The following is a 7,702-nucleotide window of genomic DNA, read 5'->3' as shown; positions in this document are numbered from 1 at the left end:
TGAGAACTGGCCTTCCTGTGGTTACGTGATAACCCTAGAGGAGATAACCCGAGCAGGAATAGACTCAGTTAATCCTCCAACACCCAGCCTGAGCTCTGCCCACTGCCCCACCCAGCATCTCTGTAAATGCTGCGGGCAAGAACCTCCCTCTTCCCACCTGCCCCACGGGGATGCATGAACAGATGCGCCAGAGAACCTCCCATGGTTCCCACCCTGTGAGCTCCCCCTCCTCCCAGGGCAGAGCAGGAAGTGCCAGGCTTCATTAGCAATAAGATCTGAAGGGCAGTGAGTCCCCGTGTGCACTGGGGAAAGAGCTGAGACAACGCGAGCCTGGAAACAGTGACCCGGAGGTCACACAGGTGTGAGTCCAGCTTCACACAGCAGCTGGACGGCCTAGGGCCTGGGTGACCGTGTGACTTCAGGCCTTCCACTCCAGATCTATACGTGGAATAGAAATGTCGACCTCTTGAGATCAAAGATAGCAGGAAAAACTTTCTCACTGTAATTCTTAATGGTTAGAATTATTACCTAATCCAGAGAGTCAGAACTGCGAATGGTGCTATGCGGTGTTCACCTGTAATCAAAACACTCTAGGAGGCTGAGTCAAGTTCAAGCCCAGTCTGGGCAATTTAGTGGCTTAGAGAGACCCTGCATCAAAATAAAAAGTCTTAAAAGGGGATAGGAATATAGCTCAGTGCAAAGTCCCTGGGTTCAGTCTCTAGTGTTACAAAAAAGCCTCGAGGGGACAAGCTGTGACACAGATGGTGTGGCTGACTGGGTAGGACCATGGGGACAGGTGGCATGTACCCTGGAGGGACAAGTGCTTTGGAGGCACAGTCATACCAGACCACTCGTCTATTTAAACAGAAACCTGAAGTCTCGTGTGTATGAAATCCCTGGATTTCTAAAATGTTTCATAAGTTGGAGAAAATATACCTGTCAGCCAAATCTCACCTGCACTTGTGTGCACGCAAATCAAGTATTCTTCACTTCACAGTTGAAAGGCAAAAGGAAAGAGGCCAAGCGGCAAGCCCAAGGTAAGCAGATAAGCCAGAGCCAGGGCCTCACACCTGCTCTGTGGCTCTTGTTGGTCGGTCCAGTCTCCACTGCACCTCCCAGGCCATCCAGGCGAGGCCTGAGCCCCTGGGAAGCCAGCAGCCTCCTTGGGGCCCTGCAGAGCAAAGGAAGGACATTTCCACAGAGAAGCCTACTGCAGAGCTTTCAGTTTGGGAATCAAAGCCCACTCTGCAGCAGCTGCCTAATGGAGACGTTTGCTCAGAAATTCCTGGACCCCTAGGGCAGACATGGCACATGAGAGTCCATGCCTCCTGCCTTCAATGCTCTGCTAAGAATCAGGCGAATGTCTTGTGTCTAGAACTTGAACCAGTCTGTAATCTCAGTGCTATGGGAGGCTGAGGCAGGAGGATCACAAGTTCAAAGCCAGCCTGGGCAACTTAGGGAGACCCTCTCTCAAAATGAACAGGGTTGGGGATGTCTGTGCCCTCTGGAGATACATAGGTGATAGATAGATAGATACATAGACAGACAGACAGACAGATGTGTTAACGCCAGAAAGTCAGACAAAATAAAAACATCTATGCCATCTCTTCAGACTGCAGCACCAAGGTGGAAAACCTCTGTGGATTTCACCCACCCACTTACAGCCCCTGCCTCCTCCAACCCTCCCCACAGCTGGGCGGTTCATCAGGCCCAGTGACAGAAGGAAACACTGAGGCAGGGAGTGGAGAGCAGGTTGTTTAAGTCTGCTGAAACCCAGTTCTACTGAGTCCCTGCCCTGCAGGTGGCTGAGAGGGAGGACTCTGAAAAGCAGGGCTCACCCAGCAGTCAGGCCTCAATGCTCAAGGAGGCCTCAAGGGCTAAAAATATTTGAGTATATCTCTGACCACGGCACAGGCTGGGGGACCACTCACCCCCCCTCCCCAAACTTTATTTCCTCCTCTCGGCCCTCAACACAACCTCAAGGCTGGCAGTCCAGGGCCTTCCAGAAACACGGAGCTCTCTGCTGCATTTAACACACGGTGTGCCCCTCATTTTCTCTGGCCCAGCCTGCTCATTCTCCTCCCTGCCTGTCCCCACCAGTCGGCTCATACAACTCTCAGGCATTGGCCCACAGAACTCATTCAAGAACTGCTTGTTGCATGAATGGCTTGTCCCCTTCTAAACTTGTGGTGCTATGTTATTGCTACCGTAACAGTTTTAAGGGTTGAGAGTTTAAGAGGTGACTGAGTAGTGGGGGCACATGCCCTTTCCATGAGTTCAGCCATCCCTTGCATTGACCTATTACTGCAGCCATGAGAGTGTGTCTGTTATAAGCTCAGCCCACACCTGTCCTTTCTCTCTGTGTTTTGCACGCTCACTTGACATTCCCCTAAATTATGTCACAGGAGGAAGATTCTTTCCAGATGCTGGCATTCAACCTTGGACTTCCCAGCCTGCAGAACCATGAGCTACATAGACTTCCATTGTTTATAACTTATCCAGTCTGCTGTAGCCAGATCCAATAGTAGCAAATGGACCAAGACAGCTTTCCAAAGCAGCAAGGCACTCCTGTTTCTTCAACCTCTGGCTCTAAGCCAATCCTCTACTTCCTGTCTAGGGTCCCCCACCCTTTAGACATACCAGGTTATTTCCCATTCCCCAGATAACTCTGTGTCTTGGCCCTCACCCCACACTCCAGCCCAAGTGTGATGCCTCCATTGTCAAAGTTCCTTGGCATCCTTCAAGGTCTAACTTGAATATGGTTCTCCTCTGGTCCCCACCAAGCTGACTTTCCCATGTCCTGCTGAGCTCCGCTATGCTTTCTGCCGTCGCTTTTGCGCTCTTACTGCCTCACTTGTACTAGTTACTGACTCACACAGAAGGCTTCGCAGTTAACAGAATACACAGTTCAAATTGAGTTAACATCACCACCTGAAAAACCTCAGACCCTGGCTCCATTTTGCAGTGAACCTCAGGCTCTGTCCTCTTTGAATGAGGTCCACCCTCAGGGCAGGTTCCCTCCTGATCAAGGCAAGGTGGCCACCATGCTTCACATACAAATGCCCCATGACTCACAAGGGCGAGAGTCTTTCCTCAGGTGCCTGGCGAAAGCTCCACTCCACACTGACAGGGCTCTTGTATCAATCACGCCAGAAGAGGGGGTTTCTGGCACTTGGGGTTAAAGCCAACTGCTGACTGGTTTGGAGAATCTGGGCCTCCTTTCAAATTGCTATTGCATTTATCACCCAAACTACAACACAGGAGCGGTGGAGGTGCATGGGGTGACCCAACAGTGCCCACAGGCTTTGTGGGTATTTCCCCACAGAAATACTGAGCTCCCTGAGGGAATGGACTGGCTCTACACAATCTCTGTGTCCTCTCCCTCTGGGCCCAGCGCAACGCTCAGCACAACGTACACCTGCATATGTTTGAATTCCCCACTGCCCATCAGTGACCATCTAGGCCCTCACTGGCCTGGCCTTTGGTCTCTTACAAAATGACAGTAATGGCTGACAGCTGAAGGAAACAGCGATACCTTGTGTTTGTGAAAGTCGAGTTCTGGTAACCCAGATCCCAGCCCAGCCCCTAGCAGGGCCTCCAGGTGCGACCTGCTGGTCTGTCCTAAAGGAGAGCAGAAGAGGAAGCTGGGGCGGCCCCTGTGCACTGTCCAGTCACTCGCACCCTCACTGAACTGATGCTTTTTCCTTAGTGCTCTCCCCCAGCTCCTGCTGAAAGCAGACAGGCGCTATGATTGCAGCCTGCCTACCTCTGCCACCCCTACCGTCACTGATGAGGTCAGGGTGGCAGCTGCCCCAAGTCAACCCAGGTCTGGCCCAAAGGCTCAGGTGTTAGATTCTTTCGTTTTTTAATTTGAACCAAGAAAATCGGAATCCTAGTGTATCGGCCCACAGGTTATTAAAAACCTGTGGGGAAACTGACGCAGAAGACCCTGGCGGTGTGGAGCCAGAGGAGTAGCCAGAATGAAAGGAGAGAGGCAGCACCGTGGACAGGGAGAGGGACGAAGTGATAAGGACACAGCCTATTATTCTATTTCTGATTCTCATCCCCTGAGGGCCAGCTGTGTCCTCCAACCATGGATGTTCAGACAATCAGTACAACTTCCCAGTGGGTGTCTTTGGTGCGGGCTTCTCAGCCCGGTCTATTTAGCAGCAACACTCCCCTTTCCTTTGGGGAACTCCCTCTTTCCCAGCTGTTTCACACAAGCACACCCTCACTGGTTTATCACTCTTACTTCAACTAGTCTGGGTTGGTCTCTGTTCTCTGCACCTACAAATGCCTTGACCGGTACAGAGATTGCCACAGTGACTCATTCCAGCCTCCTCATGCACTGGCTCCCTCACTGGCTTTATCTACTCAGTGCCTCATTTTTTTACTCATTCACTTGCTACTTGTTTGCTGTTTCAAAAGCCAGTTGTCACACATCTGCTCTGGGCCAGGCAGGCTCTGCGCCTGATACCACAGCGGCCGTGGAGATGAACCAAGTCCATCTCCTCAGAGGTCTCATGACTACAGCCCGGAAGTGACCAACTTAATGTAAGGCAGACATTAATAAATAACACAAATGCCACTGTGTGTTATGTATTCCATAGAAAAGGAGGATTTTCAAGCTAAAGGTTAGAAAATGTTTCTCAAAAAGAATGAGTCTCAAAAAACAGTAAAATTTGAATTTTAAAAATAAGAAAAGTCAGAGTGATGTTGCCAGTTTTGGTAGAAACAGCCAACTGTGTAATGAGAGTGTATGTGGGAATTAAGAGGCCAGGTCACTGGAAGAAAATTTCTACTCTTGGAGAAATATCTTATATCATGGTGTGAATCAGATGCTTTCTAAATACATCCTCACCCCAATAACCCACCAAAGACACCTTTCTGTACCTGGGCCACCTACCTGAACCCCTGTCTGTCCTTCCTATCCAGGAATTTATTATTGACTTCCTTGCCCCCCCCCACCACGGGTGTCTTACGCTGTTCCAGTTAGAAAAGGTAAAACACATCTCACCTCAAGACTAGTACCCTTTGAGGAAACCAGTGTGTTTCTGCCTCAAAGAGGATTGTTTCACAAATGTTCAGAGGAAAAGTAGATCTGCCTCCTTTCAGGGTCGCAAAGAAGCTACACAGAAAAATGCCTGATATAAAAATTTTCTTGGACTGGTAACAAAGAAAGAAATTTTATAATAAATGGATATTGATAAAGTAGGAGGGAAAGAAATAGACACAGAAAATGAGTCCTTGTTTTGGGGGTCAGGACCTTTGGCAAATTTTATAGGTGATATGGTATGGGATTAAAAATTCAGCCAAAGAGAACCTTCAAAACAGAACTCACCTGCCAGAACCACAGCAACAGAGTCTAGAGCACTCTGATTGTGTCCCTGGGTTTTAGTGAGACTGGACCATTTGGGAAATTTAGAGGTTGTCTTCTACTTTAGTTGTGATCAAGCACTAAAATATTGAAATCTACTCAAAGGAAGACTTTTTAAATTTTTTCTTCCATTTACAAAATAATAGCAATTTTTAAAATGTGTACAAATAGATAAAGCTTTGTGAATTTCATTCCACAAGAACACAGAGGATATCACAAAGTGTTATATAAAGAGGCCATTGCAAGAGGCACTGCTCATGGCTTAGTGAAGAGAAAATAAATATTTTCTTTGAAAAACAACTATAAAGTTGGTCAAAATGGACCAAAACAATCCATGCAGCAATTTGGAAATCAATGACAGTCACACAATAATTGGAGCAGCATTCATGTTTGAAAACCAGAGGAAATTCGGGGGACAGCAGTGAGAATCTATAGCACCTTGACTCGGAGTACCCCATCCTCTCCTCTGGGCTGAGTCAGGAGGAAGGCTCCCAGGTAGGGCAGGCTGTGAGGACAGGCAGTCTTTCCACTGTGATTAAAGGGGTCACTAGATTTGGAGCAGTGTGAAGCGTCCACTCTTGGCAGCCTTTTGAGATAAGTGAAAAACCCTAAGGCAGAAAAGCAAGAGGTCCAGGGACTGGACTGAGGTTGGAGTAGTGACAGGCACAGATACATTGCTATTTAACAGCTGCCTGTGTGCACAGCACAAAGCAGATCAGGCCACAATCCCTGGCCACCCCTGAGGCTGTACATATACACAAAAGGAGAAAGAGCCCAGGAGAAAATAAATGGTGGAGTGTGTGCAAGAATGGCCTGAGCTTTGAATGTGCTCCTGCAGTAGGCTGCTTGTTATGGGATCCTCAGTGATGTATGGCTCCTGGTATCAGGGCCCCAGGTGATGCCCTCTGTCTGGGATACAGCTGATATAGTGACTTGCTTCTCATAAATAGAATATTGCAAAAATGATGGATGTCACTTGCAAGGGAAAGTTGTAAGAGACTGACTTCTGCCTAGTTCTTTCTCTCTAGTTCCTCTCCTTGCTTCTTTCATGAAGCAAACTACACAACAAGAGCAAATGTGGGAATGTACATCTACCAAGAAACCAAGGGTGGTCACCAGAAAGCTTAGTCACTTTTCTTGTTGCTGAGACAAAACACCCAACACCCAAAGTTAAAGGGGGGAAAGGTTTGTTTAGCCCACAGTCTGTAGAGATTTCAGTCTATAATTGGCTGGCACCAAGGCAGAGCAGCACATGGCAGAGGGGCATCACAAGGGAGAACAGCTCATGGCACCCACAAGGTAGCAAAAGCAACAAGGGATCTTAACAGCATCTTCCCGCTTTCACACCCTTAATCCTAGTGCCCTTGAGCCTGGCATTGTACAGTGAATCAATTCCAGCACCACACCCTCTAGATCCAGCCACCTCGGAAAAAGCCTCACCTATGACCACATGGCTTTGAGAGGACATCTAGACACAGCCATAACAGCTGAGGACTGGTGCTCTTGATTCGATTCAATGGCCTTCAAGGAAGCCAACCCTTCCAAGAACCACACAGAGAGCTTGCACATAGAGCCTCCCAGTCCAGCCTTCAGATCACCCACCTGGCCAGCACCTTCACTGTGGCCGAAGCCAGAGAACCTAGCTAAGGCACACTCCTATTTCTGACCCACAAAAACGGTGAGATCATAAGTGTTTTTGCTTGAAGCCACTAAACACTAGGATAAACTGGAATGTAGCAATGAAAATCTTGCCGCAGCTCCTCTACCCACACATAGATCTGTAGCAGAGGACAGATGGCTTGAGAGTGGCAAACATTACCTCCATCCAATCAGCTAAACACACAGAGAGCCAACACTCAGAAGCGAAGCTCTATGTGAAAAACAAGAATATAAACAATTTAATCAGACACATCCAGGGGCTTCACATTATAAGGAAGAGAGAATTCACAGCTTCCTAGACAAGGATTTCAAGGAGCCCAGATAAGTTAGTAAACAAAGAAAAGTGAAAACAGCAATAATAAAACCTGGGACATGGGTCAGAATCCAGTATCACTACCATGTTTTTTTTTTAATGGACAAATAGAATTGCATACTTTTATGATGTAACACACGTTTTGGCATATGCACACATTGCACAATGGCTAAACAAGTTAACTTAGCAATCGTAAGTCTTAACTTGACACTGTTGTTTAATATCTAGTTTTAAGCAAAAAAATCAGAAGATACGAAAAGAGACAGGAAAGTGCTGCACGTGCTCAGGAAAGCAGAAATAAGTAGAAACTGTCTGAGTGTTTCCAGATGTTGTGTTTAGCAGACAAATTTCAA

The sequence above is a fragment of the Fukomys damarensis genome, unplaced genomic scaffold (assembly GCF_012274545.1).
Source record: "Fukomys damarensis isolate Sample0158 unplaced genomic scaffold, DMR_v1.0_HiC HiC_scaffold_32, whole genome shotgun sequence".
NCBI classification, from domain to species: domain Eukaryota; kingdom Metazoa; phylum Chordata; class Mammalia; order Rodentia; family Bathyergidae; genus Fukomys; species Fukomys damarensis.
This window is presented reverse-complemented; position numbering follows the sequence as displayed.